Below are 25,998 nucleotides of genomic sequence, written 5' to 3' on the forward strand. Positions count from 1 at the left end.
AAGGGCCATCTGAAAAAAGTATAAAATCCAGAAAGGCAGGACAGGCCATGGAGAACTGGGAGCCTTGTTATGCTGATGGGCGGGATGTAAATTGCCAACAACCACTCAGGAGAAGTGTATGGTGTTTCCTGAAACATCTAAAAAACAAAGCAACAGAACCTAGGGCACTTCCACTTATGGTCCTATAGCTTAGGGAAATTAAAATAAAAAAGACACAGCCACCCCAAAGTTTGGAACGGCTCTGTTTACAAGAACCTCGATTACAGTACAAGTTCAACATCGCAGAAAGTGAAAAATGGATAAAGAAGTTGTGGTATTTACTTACAAAGCAATATAACTCAGCAATGAAATCTGTGTCATCAGGCCCTTAGCAGCACAATGAGTGGATTCAGGTACGATGATTCTAACTGAAATAAGTCACACAGAAAAAGAAACATCATAAGATATCAGTAATACACGGAATGTAAACTTGGCTACACAGGAACTGAATTACAGAACAGAACAGGGTCTCAAATTTAGAAAACCAACTTATGCTTGCTTAAGGGTAAAGGTGAGTTGGGGTGCTGCATAAAACCAGAGATTGAAATGAGCACAGATAAAGTTCCTTAAGTCAAATATGGAATAGACAAGAGCTACTCCTTGCTCAACGAAATGGACTCAACACCCCATATTAAACGCCTAAGAATGTACCTGACTAGTAAGTATCTTAAAACCTATAGATTGCTATGTCTCCGAAAGAGAATCAAGCATGTGTACAGGGGCATAAACGCAGCAGTGATAGGATTGGAGAGGTTCGGTGAGCAAATGAAGACCCTTTGAAGTCATATTGCATGGTACCCATTCCACGGGTTTCAACTACCCAGGTTTTAGGTATTCTTCCTTCAGCTAAAACATGCATGTGGAACCCAGAGTACGATCAACCATGTGATCGGGAGACGTGTTCAAATATGTCTCAGTTTTCCTCCCCTGGTACTCGGGTGCAACATTCCAGACGCTTTACTAACACTCTCCCCACTTGGAGAGTCAGCGCCTTTAACCTCCTGTTTGGCACAGTTTGCAATTTCTGCGGAAGATGAACAGGAATAGCGAGAACCAATGAGAGGCTAGCTGGAGGTGTCTGGACGGGCAAATTTAACTCTCATTTCCCACCAGGAGGAGGAAATAACCAAAGGATCAGCGTGCCGTGCCGGAACCAAATTAGGGCCTGAAGCCATCCTGCGGTGTTGCGGCCAGGTCACAAGAAAGCGAGTTGAAGAAAGGAGCTCAGGGGCACTGTAATTCACAAACCTGCAGAGTTATAAATGACAGCTATCGTCCAAAAATAGACTGAAGTAAGGCTGCCAAGAGGACTTGAAAGCGGGGCAGAATTGCAGGAAACCGATTTCAGGAGGTAGACTGAAATTGCATTGAAAGCATAGGAAAAGAGGCAGAACGTCCACAATGATGCACTTGGCCAAAAAGGGCGTATGCGTTTTTTCCTGAATATATTCAGGAAAAAACGCATACACCCTTTTTGGCCAACCAAGCAAGCTTGCAAAGGAAATCTGCACTACAATGAAGTCTCACTTCCCCCCGGTCAAAAGGGCAATCTGAAAAAAGTGTAAAATCCAGAAAGGCAGGACAGGCCATGGAGAACTGGGAGCCTTGTTATGCTGATGGGCGGGATGTAAATTGCCAACAGACACTCGGGAGAAGTGTATGGTGTTTCCTGAAACATCTAAAACACAAAGCAACAGAGCTTTGGGCACTGCCACTTATGGTCCTATAGTTTAGGGAAATTAAAATCAAAAAGACACAGCCACCCCAAAGTTTGGGACGCCTCTGTTTACAAGAACCTCGTTTACAGTACAAGTTCAACATCGCAGAAAGTGAAAAATGGATAAAGAAGTTGTGGTATTTACTTACAAAGCAATATCACTCAGCAATGAAATCTGTGTCATCAGGCCCTTAGCAGCACAATGAGTGGATTCAGGTATGATGATTCTAACTGAAATAAGTCACACAGAAAAAGAAACATCATAAGATATCAGTAATACACGGAATGTAAACTTGGCTACACAGGAACTGAATTACAGAACAGAACAGGGTCTCAAATTTAGAAAACCGACTTATGCTTGCTTAAGGGGAAAGGTGAGTTGGGGTGCTGCATAAAACCAGAGATTGAAATGAGCACAGATAAAGTTCCTTAAGCCAAATATGGAATAGACAAGAGCTACTCCTTGCTCAACGAAATGGACTCAACACCCCATATTAAACGCCTAAGAATGTACCTGACTAGTAAGTATCTTAAAACCTATGGATTGCTATGTCTCCGAAAGAGAATCAAGCATGTGTACAGGGGCATAAACGCAGCAGTGATAGGATTGGAGAGGTTCGGTGAGCAAATGAAGACCCTTTGAAGTCATATTGCATGGTACCCATTCCACAGGTTTCAACTACCCAGGTTTAAGGTATTCTTCCTTCAGCTAAAACATGCATGTGGAACCTAGAGTATGATCAACCATGTGATCGGGAGACGTGTTCAAATATGTCTCAGTTTTCCTCCCCTGGTACTCGGGTGCAACATTCCAGACGCTTTACTAACACTCTCCCCACTTGGAGAGTCAGTCCCTTTAACCTCCTGTTGGGCCCAGTTTGCAATTTCTGCGGAAGATGAACAGGAATAGCGAGAACCAATGAGAGGCTAGCTGGAGGTGTCTGGACGGGCAAATTTAACTCTCATTTCCCACCAGGAAGAGGAATTAACCAAAGGCTCACCATGCCGGGCCGGAACCAGATTAGGGCCTAAAGCCATCCTGCAGTGTTGCGGCCAGGTCACAAGAAAGCGAGTTGAAGAAAGGAGCTCAGGGGCACTGTAATTCACAAACCTGCAGAGTTATAAATGACAGCTATCGTCCAAAAATAGACTGAAGTAAGGCTGCCAAGAGGACTTGAAAGCGGGGCAGAATTGCAGGAAACCGATTTCAGGAGGTTGACTGGAATTGCATTGAAAGCATAGGAAAAGAGGCAGAACGTCCACAATGATGCACTTGGCCAAAAAGGGCGTATGCGTTTTTTCCTGAATATATTCAGGAAAAAACGCATACGCCCTTTTTGGCCAACCAAGCAAGCTTGCAAAGGAAATCTGCACTACAATGAAGTCTCACTTCCCCCTGGTCAAAAGGGCCATCTGAAAAAAGTGTAAAATCCAGAAAGGCAGGACAGGCCATGGAGAACTGGGAGCCTTGTTATGCTGATGGGCGGGATGTAAATTGCCAACAGACACTCGGGAGAAGTGTATGGTGTTTCCTGAAACATCTAAAAAACAAAGCAACAGAGCCTAGGGCACTGCCACTTATGGTCCTATAGCTTAGGGAAATTAAAATCAAAAAGACACAGCCACCCCAAAGTTTGGGACGCCTCTGTTTACAAGAACCTCGTTTACAGTACAAGTTCAACATCGCAGAAAGTGAAAAATGGATAAAGAAGTTGTGGTATTTACTTACAAAGCAATATCACTCAGCAATGAAATCTATGTCATCAGGCCCTTAGCATCACAATGAGTGGATTCAGGTATGATGATTCTAACTGAAATAAGTCACACAGAAAAAGAAACATCATAAGTTATCACTAATACACGGAATGTAAACTTGGCTACACAGGAACTGAATTACAGAACAGAACAGGGTCTCAAATTTAGAAAACCAACTTATGCTTGCTTAAGGGTAAAGGTGAGTTGGGGTGCTGCATAAAACCAGAGATTGAAATGAGCACAGATAAAGTTCCTTAAGTCAAATATGGAATAGACAAGAGCTACTCCTTGCTCAACGAAATGGACTCAACACCGCATATTAAACGCCTAAGAATGTACCTGACTAGTAAGTATCTTAAAACCTATAGATTGCTATGTCTCCGAAAGAGAATCAAGCATGTGTACAGGGGCATAAACGCAGCAGTGATAGGATTGGAGAGGTTCGGTGAGCAAATGAAGACCCTTTGAAGTCATATTGCATGGTACCCATTCCACGGGTTTCAACTACCCAGGTTTTAGGTATTCTTCCTTCAGCTAAAACATGCATGTGGAACCCAGAGTACGATCAACCATGTGATCGGGAGACGTGTTCAAATATGTCTCAGTTTTCCTCCCCTGGTACTCGGGTGCAACATTCCAGACGCTTTACTAACACTCTCCCCACTTGGAGAGTCAGCGCCTTTAACCTCCTGTTTGGCACAGTTTGCAATTTCTGCGGAAGATGAACAGGAATAGCGAGAACCAATGAGAGGCTAGCTGGAGGTGTCTGGACGGGCAAATTTAACTCTCATTTCCCACCAGGAAGAGGAATTAACCAAAGGCTCAGCGTGCCGTGCCGGAACCAGATTAGGGCCTGAAGCCATCCTGCGGTGTTGCGGCCAGCTCAAAAGAAAGCGAGTTGAAGAAAGGAGCTCAGGGGCACTGTAATTCACAAACCTGCAGAGTTATAAATGACAGCTATCGTCCAAAAATAGACTGAAGTAAGGCTGCCAAGAGGACTTGAAAGCGGGGCAGAATTGCAGGAAACCGATTTCAGGAGGTAGACTGGAATTGCATTGAATGCATAGGAAAAGAGGCAGAACGTCCACAATGATGCACTTGGCCAAAAAGGGCGTATGCGTTTTTTCCTGAATATATTCAGGAAAAAACGCATACGCACTTTTTGGCCAACCAAGCAAGCTTGCAAAGGAAATCTGCACTACAATGAAGTCTCACTTCCCCCCGGTCAAAAGGGCAATCTGAAAAAAGTGTAAAATCCAGAAAGGCAGGACAGGCCATGGAGAACTGGGAGCCTTGTTATGCTGATGGGCGGGATGTAAATTGCCAACAGACACTCGGGAGAAGTGTATGGTGTTTCCTGAAACATCTAAAACACAAAGCAACAGAGCTTTGGGCACTGCCACTTATGGTCCTATAGCTTAGGGAAATTAAAATCAAAAAGACACAGCCACCCCAAAGTTTGGGACGCCTCTGTTTACAAGAACCTCGTTTACAGTACAAGTTCAACATCGCAGAAAGTGAAAAATGGATAAAGAAGTTGTGGTATTTACTTACAAAGCAATATCACTCAGCAATGAAATCTGTGTCATCAGGCCCTTAGCAGCACAATGAGTGGATTCAGGTATGATGATTCTAACTGAAATAAGTCACACAGAAAAAGAAACATCATAAGATATCAGTAATACACGGAATGTAAACTTGGCTACACAGGAACTGAATTACAGAACAGAACAGGGTCTCAAAGTTAGAAAACCGACTTATGCTTGCTTAAGGGGAAAGGTGAGTTGGGGTGCTGCATAAAACCAGAGATTGAAATGAGCACAGATAAAGTTCCTTAAGCCAAATATGGAATAGACAAGAGCTACTCCTTGCTCAACGAAATGGACTCAACACCCCATATTAAACGCCTAAGAATGTACCTGACTAGTAAGTATCTTAAAACCTATGGATTGCTATGTCTCCGAAAGAGAATCAAGCATGTGTACAGGGGCATAAACGCAGCAGTGATAGGATTGGAGAGGTTCGGTGAGCAAATGAAGACCCTTTGAAGTCATATTGCATGGTACCCATTCCACAGGTTTCAACTACCCAGGTTTAAGGTATTCTTCCTTCAGCTAAAACATGCATGTGGAACCTAGAGTATGATCAACCATGTGATCGGGAGACGTGTTCAAATATGTCTCAGTTTTCCTCCCCTGGTACTCGGGTGCAACATTCCAGACGCTTTACTAACACTCTCCCCACTTGGAGAGTCAGTCCCTTTAACCTCCTGTTGGGCCCAGTTTGCAATTTCTGCGGAAGATGAACAGGAATAGCGAGAACCAATGAGAGGCTAGCTGGAGGTGTCTGGACGGGCAAATTTAACTCTCATTTCCCACCAGGAAGAGGAATTAACCAAAGGCTCACCATGCCGGGCCGGAACCAGATTAGGGCCTAAAGCCATCCTGCAGTGTTGCGGCCAGGTCACAAGAAAGCGAGTTGAAGAAAGGAGCTCAGGGGCACTGTAATTCACAAACCTGCAGAGTTATAAATGACAGCTATCGTCCAAAAATAGACTGAAGTAAGGCTGCCAAGAGGACTTGAAAGCGGGGCAGAATTGCAGGAAACCGATTTCAGGAGGTTGACTGGAATTGCATTGAAAGCATAGGAAAAGAGGCAGAACGTCCACAATGATGCACTTGGCCAAAAAGGGCGTATGCGTTTTTTCCTGAATATATTCAGGAAAAAACGCATACGCCCTTTTTGGCCAACCAAGCAAGCTTGCAAAGGAAATCTGCACTACAATGAAGTCTCACTTCCCCCTGGTCAAAAGGGCCATCTGAAAAAAGTGTAAAATCCAGAAAGGCAGGACAGGCCATGGAGAACTGGGAGCCTTGTTATGCTGATGGGCGGGATGTAAATTGCCAACAGACACTCGGGAGAAGTGTATGGTGTTTCCTGAAATATCTAAAAAACAAAGCAACAGAGCCTAGGGCACTGCCACTTATGGTCCTATAGCTTAGGGAAATTAAAATCAAAAAGACACAGCCACCCCAAAGTTTGGGACGCCTCTGTTTACAAGAACCTCGTTTACAGTACAAGTTCAACATCGCAGAAAGTGAAAAATGGATAAAGAAGTTGTGGTATTTACTTACAAAGCAATATCACTCAGCAATGAAATCTATGTCATCAGGCCCTTAGCATCACAATGAGTGGATTCAGGTATGATGATTCTAACTGAAATAAGTCACACAGAAAAAGAAACATCATAAGTTATCACTAATACACGGAATGTAAACTTGGCTACACAGGAACTGAATTACAGAACAGAACAGGGTCTCAAATTTAGAAAACCAACTTATGCTTGCTTAAGGGTAAAGGTGAGTTGGGGTGCTGCATAAAACCAGAGATTGAAATGAGCACAGATAAAGTTCCTTAAGCCAAATATGGAATAGACAAGAGCTACTCCTTGCTCAATGAAATGGACTCAACACCGCATATTAAACGCCTAAGAATGTACCTGACTAGTAAGTATCTTAAAACCTATGGATTGCTATGTCTCCGAAAGAGAATCAAGCATGTGTACAGGGGCATAAACGCAGCAGTGATAGGATTGGAGAGGTTCGGTGAGCAAATGAAGACCCTTTGAAGTCATATTGCATGGTACCCATTCCACGGGTTTCAACTACCCAGGTTTTAGGTATTCTTCCTTCAGCTAAAACATGCATATGGAACCCAAGTATGATCAACCATGTGAACGGGAGACGTGTTCAAATATGTCTCAGTTTTCCTCCCCTGGTACTCGGGTGCAACATTCCAGACGCTTTACTAACACTCTCCCCACTTGGAGAGTCAGTCCCTTTAACCTCCTGTTTGGCCCAGTTTGCAATTTCTGCGGAAGATGAACAGGAATAGCGAGAACCAATGAGAGGCTAGCTGGAGGTGTCTGGACGGGCAAATTTAACTCTCATTTCCCACCAGGAAGAGGAAATAACCAAAGGCTCAGTGTGCCGTGCCGGAACCAGATTAGGGCCTGAAGCCATCTTGCGGTGTTGCGGCCAGGTCACAAGAAAGCGAGTTGAAGAAAGGAGCTCAGGGGCACTGTAATTCACAAACCTGCAGAGTTATAAATGACAGCTATCATCCAAAAATAGACTGAAGTAAGGCTGCCAAGAGGACTTGAAAGCGGGGCAGAATTGCAGGAAACCAATTGCAGGAGGTAGACTGGAATTGCATTGAAAGCATAGGAAAAGAGGCAGAACGTCCACAATGATGCACTTGGCCAAAAAGGGCGTATGCGTTTTTTCCTGAATATATTCAGGAAAAAACGCATACGCCCTTTTTGGCCAACCAAGCAAGCTTGCAAAGGAAATCTGCACTACAATGAAGTCTCACTTCCCCCCGGTCAAAAGGGCCATCTGAAAAAAGTGTAAAATCCAGAAAGGCAGGACAGGCCATGGAGAACTGGGAGCCTTGTTATGCTGATGGGCGGGATGTAAACTGCCAACAACCACTCGGGAGAAGTGTATGGTGTTTCCTGAAACATCTAAAAAACAAAGCAACAGAGCCTAGGGCACTTCCACTTATGGTCCTATAGCTTAGGGAAATTAAAATCAAAAAGACACAGCCACCCCAAAGTTTGGAACGGCTCTGTTTACAAGAACCTCGTTTACAGTACAAGTTCAACATCGCAGAAAGTGAAAAATGGATAAAGAAGTTGTGGTATTTACTTACAAAGCAATATCACTCAGCAATGAAATCTGTGTCATCAGGCCCTTAGCAGCACAATGAGTGGATTCAGGTATGATGATTCTAACTGAAGTAAGTCACACAGAAAAAGAAACATCATAAGATATCAGTAATACACGGAATGTAAACTTGGCTACACAGGAACTGAATTACAGAACAGAACAGGGTCTCAAATTTAGAAAACCAACTTATGCTTGCTTAAGGGTAAAGGTGAGGTGGGGTGCTGCATAAAACCAGAGATTGAAATGAGCACAGATAAAGTTCCTTAAGTCAAATATGGAATAGACAAGAGCTACTCCTTGCTCAACGAAATGGACTCAACACCGCATATTAAACGCCTAAGAATGTACCTGACTAGTAAGTATCTTAAAACCTATGGATTGCTATGTCTCCAAAAGAGAATCAAGCATGTGTACAGGGGCATAAACGCAGCAGTGATAGGATTGGAGAGGTTCGGTGAGCAAATGAAGACCGTTTGAAGTCATATTGCATGGTACCCATTACACGGGTCTCAACTCTCCAGGTTTAAGGTATTCTTCCTTCAGCTAAAACATGCATGTGGAACCCAAGTATGATCAACCATGTGATCGGGAGACGTGTTCAAATATGTCTCAGTTTTCCTCCCCTGGTACTCGGGTGCAACATTCCAGACGCTTTACTAACACTCTCCCGACTTGGAGAGTCAGTGTCTTTAACCTCCTGTTTGGCACAGTTTGCAATTTCTGCGGAAGATGAACAGGAATAGCGAGAACCAATGAGAGACTAGCTGGAGGTTTCTGGACGGGCAAATTTAACTCTCATTTCCCACCAGGAAGAGGAATTAACCAAAGGCTCAGCGTGCCGTGCCGGAACCAGATTAGGGCCTGAAGCCATCCTGCGGTGTTGCGGCCAGCTCACAAGAAAGCGAGTTGAAGAAAGGAGCTCAGGGGCACTGTAATTCACAAACCTGCAGAGTTATAAATGACAGCTATCGTCCAAAAATAGACTGAAGTAAGGCTGCCAAGAGGACTTCAAAGCGGGGCAGAATTGCAGGAAACCGATTTCAGGAGGTAGACTGGAATTGCATTGAATGCATAGGAAAAGAGGCAGAACGTCCACAATGATGCACTTGGCCAAAAAGGGCGTATGCGTTTTTTCCTGAATATATTCAGGAAAAAACGCATACGCACTTTTTGGCCAACCAAGCAAGCTTGCAAAGGAAATCTGCACTACAATGAAGTCTCACTTCCCCCCGGTCAAAAGGGCCATCTGAAAAAAGTGTAAAATCCAGAAAGGCAGGACAGGCCATGGAGAACTGGGAGCCTTGTTATGCTGATGGGCGGGATGTAAATTGCCAACAGACACTCGGGAGAAGTGTATGGTGTTTCCTGAAACATCTAAAAAACAAAGCAACAGAGCCTAGGGCACTTCCACTTATGGTCCTATAGCTTAGGGAATTCAAAATCAAAAAGACACAGCCACCCCAAAGTTTGGAACGGCTCTGTTTACAAGAACTTCGTTTACAGTACAAGTTCAACATCGCAGAAAGTGAAAAATGGATAAAGAAGATGTGGTATTTACTTACAAAGCAATATCACTCAGCAATGAAATCTGTGTCATCAGGCCCTTAGCAGCACAATGAGTGGATTCAGGTATGAGGATTCTAACTGAAATAAGTCACACAGAAAAAGAAACATCATAAGATATCAGTAATACACGGAATGTAAACTTGGCTACACAGGAACTGAATTACAGAACAGAACAGGGTCTCAAATTTAGAAAACCAACTTATGCTTGCTTAAGGGGAAAGGTGAGTTGGGGTGCTGCATAAAACCAGAGATTGAAATGAGCACAGATAAAGTTCCTTAAGCCAAATATGGAATAGACAAGAGCTACTCCTTGCTCAATGAAATGGACTCAACACCGCATATTAAACGCCTAAGAATGTACCTGACTAGTAAGTATCTTAAAACCTATGGATTGCTATGTCTCCGAAAGAGAATCAAGCATGTGTACAGGGGCATAAACGCAGCAGTGATAGGATTGGAGAGGTTCGGTGAGCAAATGAAGACCCTTTGAAGTCATATTGCATGGTACCCATTCCACGGGTTTCAACTACCCAGGTTTTAGGTATTCTTCCTTCAGCTAAAACATGCATATGGAACCCAAGTATGATCAACCATGTGAACGGGAGACGTGTTCAAATATGTCTCAGTTTTCCTCCCCTGGTACTCGGGTGCAACATTCCAGACGCTTTACTAACACTCTCCCCACTTGGAGAGTCAGTCCCTTTAACCTCCTGTTTGGCCCAGTTTGCAATTTCTGCGGAAGATGAACAGGAATAGCGAGAACCAATGAGAGGCTAGCTGGAGGTGTCTGGACGGGCAAATTTAACTCTCATTTCCCACCAGGAGGAGGAAATAACCAAAGGATCAGCGTGCCGTGCCAGAACCAAATTAGGGCCTGAAGCCATCCTGCGGTGTTGCGGCCAGGTCACAAGAAAGCGAGTTGAAGAAAGGAGCTCAGGGGCACTGTAATTCACAAACCTGCAGAGTTATAAATGACAGCTATCGTCCAAAAATAGACTGAAGTAAGGCTGCCAAGAGGACTTGAAAGCGGGGCAGAATTGCAGGAAACCGATTTCAGGAGGTAGACTGAAATTGCATTGAAAGCATAGGAAAAGAGGCAGAACGTCCACAATGATGCACTTGGCCAAAAAGGGCGTATGCGTTTTTTCCTGAATATATTCAGGAAAAAACGCATACACCCTTTTTGGCCAACCAAGCAAGCTTGCAAAGGAAATCTGCACTACAATGAAGTCTCACTTCCCCCCGGTCAAAAGGGCAATCTGAAAAAAGTGTAAAATCCAGAAAGGCAGGACAGGCCATGGAGAACTGGGAGCCTTGTTATGCTGATGGGCGGGATGTAAATTGCCAACAGACACTCGGGAGAAGTGTATGGTGTTTCCTGAAACATCTAAAACACAAAGCAACAGAGCTTTGGGCACTGCCACTTATGGTCCTATAGTTTAGGGAAATTAAAATCAAAAAGACACAGCCACCCCAAAGTTTGGGACGCCTCTGTTTACAAGAACCTCGTTTACAGTACAAGTTCAACATCGCAGAAAGTGAAAAATGGATAAAGAAGTTGTGGTATTTACTTACAAAGCAATATCACTCAGCAATGAAATCTGTGTCATCAGGCCCTTAGCAGCACAATGAGTGGATTCAGGTATGATGATTCTAACTGAAATAAGTCACACAGAAAAAGAAACATCATAAGATATCAGTAATACACGGAATGTAAACTTGGCTACACAGGAACTGAATTACAGAACAGAACAGGGTCTCAAATTTAGAAAACCGACTTATGCTTGCTTAAGGGGAAAGGTGAGTTGGGGTGCTGCATAAAACCAGAGATTGAAATGAGCACAGATAAAGTTCCTTAAGCCAAATATGGAATAGACAAGAGCTACTCCTTGCTCAACGAAATGGACTCAACACCCCATATTAAACGCCTAAGAATGTACCTGACTAGTAAGTATCTTAAAACCTATGGATTGCTATGTCTCCGAAAGAGAATCAAGCATGTGTACAGGGGCATAAACGCAGCAGTGATAGGATTGGAGAGGTTCGGTGAGCAAATGAAGACCCTTTGAAGTCATATTGCATGGTACCCATTCCACAGGTTTCAACTACCCAGGTTTAAGGTATTCTTCCTTCAGCTAAAACATGCATGTGGAACCTAGAGTATGATCAACCATGTGATCGGGAGACGTGTTCAAATATGTCTCAGTTTTCCTCCCCTGGTACTCGGGTGCAACATTCCAGACGCTTTACTAACACTCTCCCCACTTGGAGAGTCAGTCCCTTTAACCTCCTGTTGGGCCCAGTTTGCAATTTCTGCGGAAGATGAACAGGAATAGCGAGAACCAATGAGAGGCTAGCTGGAGGTGTCTGGACGGGCAAATTTAACTCTCATTTCCCACCAGGAAGAGGAATTAACCAAAGGCTCACCATGCCGGGCCGGAACCAGATTAGGGCCTAAAGCCATCCTGCAGTGTTGCGGCCAGGTCACAAGAAAGCGAGTTGAAGAAAGGAGCTCAGGGGCACTGTAATTCACAAACCTGCAGAGTTATAAATGACAGCTATCGTCCAAAAATAGACTGAAGTAAGGCTGCCAAGAGGACTTGAAAGCGGGGCAGAATTGCAGGAAACCGATTTCAGGAGGTTGACTGGAATTGCATTGAAAGCATAGGAAAAGAGGCAGAACGTCCACAATGATGCACTTGGCCAAAAAGGGCGTATGCGTTTTTTCCTGAATATATTCAGGAAAAAACGCATACGCCCTTTTTGGCCAACCAAGCAAGCTTGCAAAGGAAATCTGCACTACAATGAAGTCTCACTTCCCCCTGGTCAAAAGGGCCATCTGAAAAAAGTGTAAAATCCAGAAAGGCAGGACAGGCCATGGAGAACTGGGAGCCTTGTTATGCTGATGGGCGGGATGTAAATTGCCAACAGACACTCGGGAGAAGTGTATGGTGTTTCCTGAAACATCTAAAAAACAAAGCAACAGAGCCTAGGGCACTGCCACTTATGGTCCTATAGCTTAGGGAAATTAAAATCAAAAAGACACAGCCACCCCAAAGTTTGGGACGCCTCTGTTTACAAGAACCTCGTTTACAGTACAAGTTCAACATCGCAGAAAGTGAAAAATGGATAAAGAAGTTGTGGTATTTACTTACAAAGCAATATCACTCAGCAATGAAATCTGTGTCATCAGGCCCTTAGCAGCACAATGAGTGGATTCAGGTATGATGATTCTAACTGAAATAAGTAACACAGAAAAAGAAACATCATAAGATATCAGTAATACACGGAATGTAAACTTGGCTACACAGGAACTGAATTACAGAACAGAACAGGGTCTCAAATTTAGAAAACCGACTTATGCTTGCTTAAGGGGAAAGGTGAGTTGGGGTGCTGCATAAAACCAGAGATTGAAATGAGCACAGATAAAGTTCCTTAAGCCAAATATGGAATAGACAAGAGCTACTCCTTGCTCAACGAAATGGACTCAACACCCCATATTAAACGCCTAAGAATGTACCTGACTAGTAAGTATCTTAAAACCTATGGATTGCTATGTCTCCGAAAGAGAATCAAGCATGTGTACAGGGGCATAAACGCAGCAGTGATAGGATTGGAGAGGTTCGGTGAGCAAATGAAGACCCTTTGAAGTCATATTGCATGGTACCCATTCCACGGGTTTCAACTACCCAGGTTTAAGGTATTCTTCCTTCAGCTAAAACATGCATGTGGAACCCAAGTATGATCAACCATGTGAACGGGAGACGTGTTCAAATATGTCTCAGTTTTCCTCCCCTGGTACTCGGGTGCAACATTCCAGACGCTTTACTAACACTCTCCCCACTTGGAGAGTCAGCGCCTTTAACCTCCTGTTTGGCCCAGTTTGCAATTTCTGCGGAAGATGAACAGGAATAGCGAGAACCAATGAGAGGCTAGCTGGAGGTGTCTGGACGGGCAAATTTAACTCTCATTTCCCACGAGGAAGAGGAAATAACCAAAGGCTCAGCGTGCCGTACCGGAACCAGATTAGGGCCTGAAGCCATCCTGCGGTGTTGCGGCCAGCTGAAAAGAAAGCGAGTTGAAGAAAGGAGCTCAGGGGCACTGTAATTCACAAACCTGCAGAGTTATAAATGACAGCTATCGTCCAAAAATATACTGAAGTAAGGCTGCCAGGAGGACTTGAAAGCGGGCCAGAATTGCAGGAAACCGATTGCAGGAGGTAGACTGGAATTGCATTGAAAGCATAGGAAAAGAGGCAGAACGTCCACAATGATGCACTTGGCCAAAAAGGGCGTATGCGTTTTTTCCTGAATATATTCAGGAAAAAACGCATACGCCCTTTTTGGCCAACCAAGCAAGCTTGCAAAGGAAATCTGCACTACAATGAAGTCTCACTTCCCCCTGGTCAAAAGGGCCATCTGAAAAAAGTGTAAAATCCAGAAAGGCAGGACAGGCCATGGAGAACTGGGAGCCTTGTTATGCTGATGGGCGGGATGTAAATTGCCAACAGACACTCGGGAGAAGTGTATGGTGTTTCCTGAAACATCTAAAAAACAAAGCAACAGAGCCTAGGGCACTGCCACATATGGTCCTATAGCTTAGGGAAATTAAAATCAAAAAGACACAGCCACCCCAAAGTTTGGGACGCCTCTGTTTACAACAACCTCGTTTACAGTACAAGTTCAACATCGCAGAAAGTGAAAAATGGATAAAGAAGTTGTGGTATTTACTTACAAAGCAATATCACTCAGCAATGAAATCTATGTCATCAGGCCCTTAGCATCACAATGAGTGGATACAGGTATGATGATTCTAACTGAAATAAGTCACACAGAAAAAGAAACATCATAAGATATCAGTAATACACGGAATGTAAACTTGGCTACACAGGAACTGAATTACAGAACAGAACAGGGTCTCAAATTTAGAAAACCAACTTATGCTTGCTTAAGGGTAAAGGTGAGTTGGGGTGCTGCATAAAACCAGAGATTGAAATGAGCACAGATAAAGTTCCTTAAGTCAAATATGGAATAGACAAGAGCTACTCCTTGCTCAACGAAATGGACTCAACACCGCATATTAAACGCCTAAGAATGTACCTGAATAGTAAGTATCGTAAAACCTATGGATTGCTATGTCTCCAAAAGAGAATCAAGCATGTGTACAGGGGCATAAACGCAGCAGTGATAGGATTGGAGAGGTTCGGTGAGCAAATGAAGACCCTTTGAAGTCATATTGCATGGTACCCATTACACGGTTCTCAACTCTCCAGGTTTAAGGTATTCTTCCTTCAGCTAAAACATGCATGTGGAACCCAAGTATGATCAACCAAGTGAACGGGAGACGTGTTCAAATATGTCTCAGTTTTCCTCCCCTGGTACTCGGGTGCAACATTCCAGACGCTTTACTAACACTCTCCCCACTTGGAGAGTCAGCGCCTTTAACCTCCTGTTTGGCCCAGTTTGCAATTTCTGCGGAAGATGAACAGGAATAGCGAGAACCAATGAGAGGCTAGCTGGAGGTGTCTGGACGGGCAAATTTAACTCTCATTTCCCACCAGGAAGAGGAAATAACCAAAGGCTCAGCGTGCTGTACCGGAACCAGATTAGGGCCTGAAGCCATCCTGCGGTGTTGCGGCCAGGTCACAAGAAAGCGAGTTGAAGAAAGGAGCTCAGGGGCACTGTAATTCACAAACCTGCAGAGTTATAAATGACAGCTATCGTCCAAAAATATACTGAAGTAAGGCTGCCAAGAGGACTTGAAAGCGGGGCAGAATTGCAGGAAACCGATTTCAGGAGGTAGACTGGAATTGCATTGAAAGCATAGGAAAAGAGGCAGAACGTCCACAATGATGCACTTGGCCAAAAAGGGCATATGCGTTTTTTCCTGAATATATTCAGGAAAAAACGCATATGCCCTTTTTGGCCAACCAAGCAAGCTTGCAAAGGAAATCTGCACTACAATGAAGTCTCACTTCCCCCCGGTCAAAAGGGCCATCTGTAAAAAGTGTAAAATCCAGAAAGGCAGGACAGGCCATGGAGAACTGGGAGCCTTGTTATGCTGATGGGCGGGATGTAAATTGCCAACAACCACTCGGGAGAAGTGTATGGTGTTTCCTGAAACATCTAAAAAACAAAGCAACAGAGCCTAGGGCACTTCCACTTATGGTCCTATAGTTTAGGGAAATAAAAATCAAAAAGACACAGCCACCCCAAAGTTTGGGACGCCTCTGTTTACAAGAACCTCGTTTACAGTACAAGTTCAACATCGCAGAAAGTAAAAAATGGATAAAGAACTTGTGGTACTTACGTACAAAGCAGTATCACTCAGCAATGAAATCTATGTCATCAGGCCCGTAGCAGCATAATGAGTAGATTCAGGTACGATGATTCTAACTGAAATAAGTCACACAGAAAAAGAAACATCATAAGATATCACTAATACACGGAATGTAAACTTGGCTACACAGGAACTGAATTCCAAAACAGAACAGGTTCTCAAATTTAGAAAACCAACTTATGCTTGCTTAAGGGGAAAGGTGAGTTGGGTTGCTGCATAAAACCAGAGATTGAAATGAGCACAGATAAAGTTCCTTAAGCCAAATATGGAATAGACAAGAGCTACTCCTTGCTCAACGAAATGGACTCAACACCGCATATTAAACGCCTAAGAATGTACCTGACTAGTAAGTATCTTAAAACCTATGGATTGCTATGTCTCCGAAAGAGAATCAAGCATGTGTACAGGGGCATTAACGCAGCAGTGATAGGATTGGAGAGGTTCGGTGAGCAAATGAAGACCCTTTGAAGTCATATTGCATGGTACCCATTTCACGGGTTTCAACTACCCAGGTTTTAGGTATTCTTCCTTCAGCTAAAACATGCATGTGGAACCCAGAGTATGATCAACCATGTGATCGGGAGACGTGTTCAAATATTTCTCAGTTTTCCTCCCCTGGTACTCGGGTGCAACATTCCAGACGCTTTACTAACAGTCTCCCCACTTGGAGAGTCAGCGCCTTTAACCTCCTGTTTGGCACAGTTTGCAATTTCTGCGGAAGATGAACAGGAATAGCGAGAACCAATGAGAGGCTAGCTGGAGGTGTCTGGACGGGCAAATTTAACTCTCATTTCCCAACAGGAAGAGGAAATAACCAAAGGCTCAGCATGCCGTACCGGAACCAGATTAGGGCCTGAAGTCATCCTGCGGTGTTGCAGCCAGCTCAAAAGAAACCGAGTTGAAGAAAGGAGCGCAGGGGCACTGTAATTCACAAACCTGCAGAGTTATAAATGACAGCTATCGTCCAAAAATAGACTGAAGTAAGGCTGCCAAGAGGACTTGAAAGCGGGGCAGAATTGCAGGAAACCGATTTCAGGAGGTAGACTGGAATTGCATTGAAAGCATAGGAAAAGAGGCAGAACGTCCACAATGATGCACTTGGCCAAAAAGGGCGTATGCGTTTTTTCCTGAATATATTCAGGAAAAAACACATACGCCCTTCTTGGCCAACCAAGCAAGCTTGCAAAGGAAATCTGCACTACAATGAAGTCTCACTTCCCCCCGGTCAAAAGGGCCATCTGAAAAAAGTATAAAATCCAGAAAGGCAGGACAGGCCATGGAGAACTGGGAGCCTTGTTATGCTGATGGGCGGGATGTAAATTGCCAACAACCACTCAGGAGAAGTGTATGGTGTTTCCTGAAACATCTAAAAAACAAAGCAACAGAACCTAGGGCACTTCCACTTATGGTCCTATAGCTTAGGGAAATTAAAATAAAAAAGACACAGCCACCCCAAAGTTTGGAACGGCTCTGTTTACAAGAACCTCGTTTACAGTACAAGTTCAACATCGCAGAAAATGAAAACTGGATAAAGAAGTTGTGGTATTTACTTACAAAGCAATATCACTCAGCAATGAAATCTGTGTCATCAGGCCCTTAGCAGCACAATGAGTGGATTCAGGTACGATGATTCTAACTGAAATAAGTCACACAGAAAATGAAACATCATAAGATATCAGTAATACACGGAATGTAAACTTGGCTACACAGGAACTGAATTACAGAACAGAACAGGGTCTCAAATTTAGAAAACCAACTTATGCTTGCTTAAGGGTAAAGGTGAGTTGGGGTGCTGCATAAAACCAGAGATTGAAATGAGCACAGATAAAGTTCCTTAAGTCAAATATGGAATAGACAAGAGCTACTCCTTGCTCAACGAAATGGACTCAACACCCCATATTAAACGCCTAAGAATGTACCTGACTAGTAAGTATCTTAAAACCTATAGATTGCTATGTCTCCGAAAGAGAATCAAGCATGTGTACAGGGGCATAAACGCAGCAGTGATAGGATTGGAGAGGTTCGGTGAGCAAATGAAGACCCTTTGAAGTCATATTGCATGGTACCCATTACACGGTTCTCAACTCTCCAGGTTTAAGGTATTCTTCCTTCAGCTAAAACATGCATGTGGAACCCAAGTATGATCAACCATGTGAACGGGAGACGTGTTCAAATATGTCTCAGTTTTCCTCCCCTGGTACTCGGGTGCAACATTCCAGACGCTTTACTAACACTCTCCCCACTTGGAGAGTCAGCGCCTTTAACCTCCTGTTTGGCCCAGTTTGCAATTTCTGCGGAAGATGAACAGGAATAGCGAGAACCAATGAGAGGCTAGCTGGAGGTGTCTGGACGGGCAAATTTAACTCTCATTTCCCACCAGGAAGAGGAAATAACCAAAGGCTCAGCGTGCTGTACCGGAACCAGATTAGGGCCTGAAGCCATCCTGCGGTGTTGCGGCCAGGTCACAAGAAAGCGAGTTGAAGAAAGGAGCTCAGGGGCACTGTAATTCACAAACCTGCAGAGTTATAAATGACAGCTATCGTCCAAAAATATACTGAAGTAAGGCTGCCAAGAGGACTTGAAAGCGGGGCAGAATTGCAGGAAACCGATTTCAGGAGGTAGACTGGAATTGCATTGAAAGCATAGGAAAAGAGGCAGAACGTCCACAATGATGCACTTGGCCAAAAAGGGCATATGCGTTTTTTCCTGAATATATTCAGGAAAAAACGCATACGCCCTTTTTGGCCAACCAAGCAAGCTTGCAAAGGAAATCTGCACTACAATGAAGTCTCACTTCCCCCCGGTCAAAAGGGCCATCTGTAAAAAGTGTAAAATCCAGAAAGGCAGGACAGGCCATGGAGAACTGGGAGCCTTGTTATGCTGATGGGCGGGATGTAAATTGCCAACAACCACTCGGGAGAAGTGTATGGTGTTTCCTGAAACATCTAAAAAACAAAGCAACAGAGCCTAGGGCACTTCCACTTATGGTCCTATAGTTTAGGGAAATAAAAATCAAAAAGACACAGCCACCCCAAAGTTTGGGACGCCTCTGTTTACAAGAACCTCATTTACAGTACAAGTTCAACATCGCAGAAAGTGAAAAATGGATAAAGAACTTGTGGTACTTACGTACAAAGCAGTATCACTCAGCAATGAAATCTATGTCATCAGGCCCGTAGCAGTATAATGAGTAGATTCAGGTACGATGATTCTAACTGAAATAAGTCACACAGAAAAAGAAACATCATAAGATATCACTAATACACGGAATGTAAACTTGGCTACACAGGAACTGAATTGCAAAACAGAACAGGTTCTCAAATTTAGAAAACCAACTTATGCTTGCTTAAGGGGAAAGGTGAGTTGGGTTGCTGCATAAAACCAGAGATTGAAATGAGCACAGATAAAGTTCCTTAAGCCAAATATGGAATAGACAAGAGCTACTCCTTGCTCAACGAAATGGACTCAACACCGCATATTAAACGCCTAAGAATGTACCTGACTAGTAAGTATCTTAAAACCTATGGATTGCTATGTCTCCGAAAGAGAATCAAGCATGTGTACAGGGGCATTAACGCAGCAGTGATAGGATTGGAGAGGTTCGGTGAGCAAATGAAGACCCTTTGAAGTCATATTGCATGGTACCCATTTCACGGGTTTCAACTACCCAGGTTTTAGGTATTCTTCCTTCAGCTAAAACATGCATGTGGAACCCAGAGTATGATCAACCATGTGATCGGGAGACGTGTTCAAATATGTCTCAGTTTTCCTCCCCTGGTACTCGGGTGCAACATTCCAGACGCTTTACTAACACTCTCGCCACTTGGAGAGTCAGCGCCTTTAACCTCCTGTTTGGCACAGTTTGCAATTTCTGCGGAAGATGAACAGGAATAGCGAGAACCAATGAGAGGCTAGCTGGAGGTGTCTGGACGGGCAAATTTAACTCTCATTTCCCAACAGGAAGAGGAAATAACCAAAGGCTCAGCGTGCCGTACCGGAACCAGATTAGGGCCTGAAGTCATCCTGCGGTGTTGCAGCCAGCTCAAAAGAAACCGAGTTGAAGAAAGGAGCGCAGGGGCACTGTAATTCACAAACCTGCAGAGTTATAAATGACAGCTATCGTCCAAAAATAGACTGAAGTAAGGCTGCCAAGAGGACTTGAAAGCGGGGCAGAATTGCAGGAAACCGATTTCAGGAGGTAGACTGGAATTGCATTGAAAGCATAGGAAAAGAGGCAGAACGTCCACAATGATGCACTTGGCCAAAAAGGGCGTATGCGTTTTTTCCTGAATATATTCAGGAAAAAACACATACGCCCTTCTTGGCCAACCAAGCAAGCTTGCAAAGGAAATCTGCACTACAATGAAGTCTCACTTCCCCCCGGTCAAAAGGGCCATCTGAAAAAAGTATAAAATCCAGAAAGGCAGGACAGGCCATGGAGAACTGGGAGCCTTGTTATGCTGATGGGCGGGATGTAAATTGCCAACAACCACTCAGGAGAAGTGTATGGTGTTTCCTGAAACATCTAAAAAACAAAGCAACAGAACCTAGGGCACTTCCACTTATGGTCCTATAGCTTAGGGAAATTAAAATAAAAAAGACACAGCCACCCCAAAGTTTGGAACGGCTCTGTTTACAAGAACCTCGTTTACAGTACAAGTTCAACATCGCAGAAAGTGAAAAATGGATAAAGAAGTTGTGGTATTTACTTACAAAGCAATATCACTCAGCAATGAAATCTGTGTCATCAGGCCCTTAGCAGCACAATGAGTGGATTCAGGTACGATGATTCTAACTGAAATAAGTCACACAGAAAAAGAAACATCATAAGATATCAGTAATACACGGAATGTAAACTTGGCTACACAGGAACTGAATTACAGAACAGAACAGGGTCTCAAATTTAGAAAACCAACTTATGCTTGCTTAAGGGTAAAGGTGAGTTGGGGTGCTGCATAAAACCAGAGATTGAAATGAGCACAGATAAAGTTCCTTAAGTCAAATATGGAATAGACAAGAGCTACTCCTTGCTCAACGAAATGGACTCAACACCCCATATTAAACGCCTAAGAATGTACCTGACTAGTAAGTATCTTAAAACCTATAGATTGCTATGTCTCCGAAAGAGAATCAAGCATGTGTACAGGGGCATAAACGCAGCAGTGATAGGATTGGAGAGGTTCGGTGAGCAAATGAAGACCCTTTGAAGTCATATTGCATGGTACCCATTCCACGGGTTTCAACTACCCAGGTTTTAGGTATTCTTCCTTCAGCTAAAACATGCATGTGGAACCCAGAGTACGATCAACCATGTGATTGGGAGACGTGTTCAAATATGTCTCAGTTTTCCTCCCCTGGTACTCGGGTGCAACATTCCAGACGCTTTACTAACACTCTCCCCACTTGGAGAGTCAGCGCCTTTAACCTCCTGTTTGGCACAGTTTGCAATTTCTGCGGAAGATGAACAGGAATAGCGAGAACCAATGAGAGGCTAGCTGGAGGTGTCTGGACGGGCAAATTTAACTCTCATTTCCCACCAGGAGGAGGAAATAACCAAAGGATCAGCGTGCCGTGCCAGAACCAAATTAGGGCCTGAAGCCATCCTGCGGTGTTGCGGCCAGGTCACAAGAAAGCGAGTTGAAGAAAGGAGCTCAGGGGCACTGTAATTCACAAACCTGCAGAGTTATAAATGACAGCTATCGTCCAAAAATAGACTGAAGTAAGGCTGCCAAGAGGACTTGAAAGCGGGGCAGAATTGCAGGAAACCGATTTCAGGAGGTAGACTGAAATTGCATTGAAAGCATAGGAAAAGAGGCAGAACGTCCACAATGATGCACTTGGCCAAAAAGGGCGTATGCGTTTTTTCCTGAATATATTCAGGAAAAAACGCATACACCCTTTTTGGCCAACCAAGCAAGCTTGCAAAGGAAATCTGCACTACAATGAAGTCTCACTTCCCCCCGGTCAAAAGGGCAATCTGAAAAAAGTGTAAAATCCAGAAAGGCAGGACAGGCCATGGAGAACTGGGAGCCTTGTTATGCTGATGGGCGGGATGTAAATTGCCAACAGACACTCGGGAGAAGTGTATGGTGTTTCCTGAAACATCTAAAACACAAAGCAACAGAGCTTTGGGCACTGCCACTTATGGTCCTATAGTTTAGGGAAATTAAAATCAAAAAGACACAGCCACCCCAAAGTTTGGGACGCCTCTGTTTACAAGAACCTCGTTTACAGTACAAGTTCAACATCGCAGAAAGTGAAAAATGGATAAAGAAGTTGTGGTATTTACTTACAAAGCAATATCACTCAGCAATGAAATCTGTGTCATCAGGCCCTTAGCAGCACAATGAGTGGATTCAGGTATGATGATTCTAACTGAAATAAGTCACACAGAAAAAGAAACATCATAAGATATCAGTAATACACGGAATGTAAACTTGGCTACACAGGAACTGAATTACAGAACAGAACAGGGTCTCAAATTTAGAAAACCGACTTATGCTTGCTTAAGGGGAAAGGTGAGTTGGGGTGCTGCATAAAACCAGAGATTGAAATGAGCACAGATAAAGTTCCTTAAGCCAAATATGGAATAGACAAGAGCTACTCCTTGCTCAACGAAATGGACTCAACACCCCATATTAAACGCCTAAGAATGTACCTGACTAGTAAGTATCTTAAAACCTATGGATTGCTATGTCTCCGAAAGAGAATCAAGCATGTGTACAGGGGCATAAACGCAGCAGTGATAGGATTGGAGAGGTTCGGTGAGCAAATGAAGACCCTTTGAAGTCATATTGCATGGTACCCATTCCACAGGTTTCAACTACCCAGGTTTAAGGTATTCTTCCTTCAGCTAAAACATGCATGTGGAACCTAGAGTATGATCAACCATGTGATCGGGAGACGTGTTCAAATATGTCTCAGTTTTCCTCCCCTGGTACTCGGGTGCAACATTCCAGACGCTTTACTAACACTCTCCCCACTTGGAGAGTCAGTCCCTTTAACCTCCTGTTGGGCCCAGTTTGCAATTTCTGCGGAAGATGAACAGGAATAGCGAGAACCAATGAGAGGCTAGCTGGAGGTGTCTGGACGGGCAAATTTAACTCTCATTTCCCACCAGGAAGAGGAATTAACCAAAGGCTCACCATGCCGGGCCGGAACCAGATTAGGGCCTAAAGCCATCCTGCAGTGTTGCGGCCAGGTCACAAGAAAGCGAGTTGAAGAAAGGAGCTCAGGGGCACTGTAATTCACAAACCTGCAGAGTTATAAATGACAGCTATCGTCCAAAAATAGACTGAAGTAAGGCTGCCAAGAGGACTTGAAAGCGGGGCAGAATTGCAGGAAACCGATTTCAGGAGGTTGACTGGAATTGCATTGAAAGCATAGGAAAAGAGGCAGAACGTCCACAATGATGCACTTGGCCAAAAAGGGCGTATGCGTTTTTTCCTGAATATATTCAGGAAAAAACGCATACGCCCTTTTTGGCCAACCAAGCAAGCTTGCAAAGGAAATCTGCACTACAATGAAGTCTCACTTCCCCCTGGTCAAAAGGGCCATCTGAAAAAAGTGTAAAATCCAGAAAGGCAGGACAGGCCATGGAGAACTGGGAGCCTTGTTATGCTGATGGGCGGGATGTAAATTGCCAACAGACACTCGGGAGAAGTGTATGGTGTTTCCTGAAACATCTAAAAAACAAAGCAACAGAGCCTAGGGCACTGCCACTTATGGTCCTATAGCTTAGGGAAATTAAAATCAAAAAGACACAGCCACCCCAAAGTTTGGGACGCCTCTGTTTACAAGAACCTCGTTTACAGTACAAGTTCAACATCGCAGAAAGTGAAAAATGGATAAAGAAGTTGTGGTATTTACTTACAAAGCAATATCACTCAGCAATGAAATCTATGTCATCAGGCCCTTAGCATCACAATGAGTGGATTCAGCTATGATGATTCTAACTGAAATAAGTCACACAGAAAAAGAAACATCATAAGTTATCACTAATACACGGAATGTAAACTTGGCTACACAGGAACTGAATTACAGAACAGAACAGGGTCTCAAATTTAGAAAACCAACTTATGCTTGCTTAAGGGTAAAGGTGAGTTGGGGTGCTGCATAAAACCAGAGATTGAAATGAGCACAGATAAAGTTCCTTAAGTCAAATATGGAATAGACAAGAGCTACTCCTTGCTCAACGAAATGGACTCAACACCGCATATTAAACGCCTAAGAATGTACCTGACTAGTAAGTATCTTAAAACCTATAGATTGCTATGTCTCCGAAAGAGAATCAAGCATGTGTACAGGGGCATAAACGCAGCAGTGATAGGATTGGAGAGGTTCGGTGAGCAAATGAAGACCCTTTGAAGTCATATTGCATGGTACCCATTCCACGGGTTTCAACTACCCAGGTTTTAGGTATTCTTCCTTCAGCTAAAACATGCATGTGGAACCCAGAGTACGATCAACCATGTGATCGGGAGACGTGTTCAAATATGTCTCAGTTTTCCTCCCCTGGTACTCGGGTGCAACATTCCAGACGCTTTACTAACACTCTCCCCACTTGGAGAGTCAGCGCCTTTAACCTCCTGTTTGGCACAGTTTGCAATTTCTGCGGAAGATGAACAGGAATAGCGAGAACCAATGAGAGGCTAGCTGGAGGTGTCTGGACGGGCAAATTTAACTCTCATTTCCCACCAGGAAGAGGAATTAACCAAAGGCTCAGCGTGCCGTGCCGGAACCAGATTAGGGCCTGAAGCCATCCTGCGGTGTTGCGGCCAGCTCAAAAGAAAGCGAGTTGAAGAAAGGAGCTCAGGGGCACTGTAATTCACAAACCTGCAGAGTTATAAATGACAGCTATCGTCCAAAAATAGACTGAAGTAAGGCTGCCAAGAGGACTTGAAAGCGGGGCAGAATTGCAGGAAACCGATTTCAGGAGGTAGACTGGAATTGCATTGAATGCATAGGAAAAGAGGCAGAACGTCCACAATGATGCACTTGGCCAAAAAGGGCGTATGCGTTTTTTCCTGAATATATTCAGGAAAAAACGCATACGCACTTTTTGGCCAACCAAGCAAGCTTGCAAAGGAAATCTGCACTACAATGAAGTCTCACTTCCCCCCGGTCAAAAGGGCAATCTGAAAAAAGTGTAAAATCCAGAAAGGCAGGACAGGCCATGGAGAAATGGGAGCCTTGTTATGCTGATGGGCGGGATGTAAATTGCCAACAGACACTCGGGAGAAGTGTATGGTGTTTCTTGAAACATCTAAAACACAAAGCAACAGAGCTTTGGGCACTGCCACTTATGGTCCTATAGCTTAGGGAAATTAAAATCAAAAAGACACAGCCACCCCAAAGTTTGGGACGCCTCTGTTTACAAGAACCTCGTTTACAGTACAAGTTCAACATCGCAGAAAGTGAAAAATGGATAAAGAAGTTGTGGTATTTACTTACAAAGCAATATCACTCAGCAATGAAATCTGTGTCATCAGGCCCTTAGCAGCACAATGAGTGGATTCAGGTATGATGATTCTAACTGAAATAAGTCACACAGAAAAAGAAACATCATAAGATATCAGTAATACACGGAATGTAAACTTGGCTACACAGGAACTGAATTACAGAACAGAACAGGGTCTCAAATTTAGAAAACCGACTTATGCTTGCTTAAGGGGAAAGGTGAGTTGGGGTGCTGCATAAAACCAGAGATTGAAATGAGCACAGATAAAGTTCCTTAAGCCAAATATGGAATAGACAAGAGCTACTCCTTGCTCAACGAAATGGACTCAACACCCCATATTAAACGCCTAAGAATGTACCTGACTAGTAAGTATCTTAAAACCTATGGATTGC

At 43.8% G+C, this 25,998-nt stretch overlaps 1 long non-coding RNA gene across 3 annotated transcripts in view; it reads right to left on the bottom strand.

Moving 5' to 3' along the window:
• The window catches only part of LOC307181391, a 1,281,417-nt gene that overhangs the window by 836,162 nt on the left and 419,257 nt on the right, over positions 1 to 25,998 (bottom strand). The window contains exon 1 of one of the 3 annotated variants that reach the window (XR_013826641.1): positions 326 to 386. The exons of the other annotated variants lie outside the window; for them this stretch is intronic. This is a non-coding gene — a long non-coding RNA (uncharacterized lncRNA). Of the gene's footprint in view, positions 1 to 325; positions 387 to 25,998 lie in introns of those variants that run through there. 3 annotated transcript variants of the gene reach the window in all.

This window comes from Stenella coeruleoalba, assembly GCF_951394435.1.
Source record: "Stenella coeruleoalba genome assembly, contig: scaffold_63, whole genome shotgun sequence".
NCBI classification, from domain to species: domain Eukaryota; kingdom Metazoa; phylum Chordata; class Mammalia; order Artiodactyla; family Delphinidae; genus Stenella; species Stenella coeruleoalba.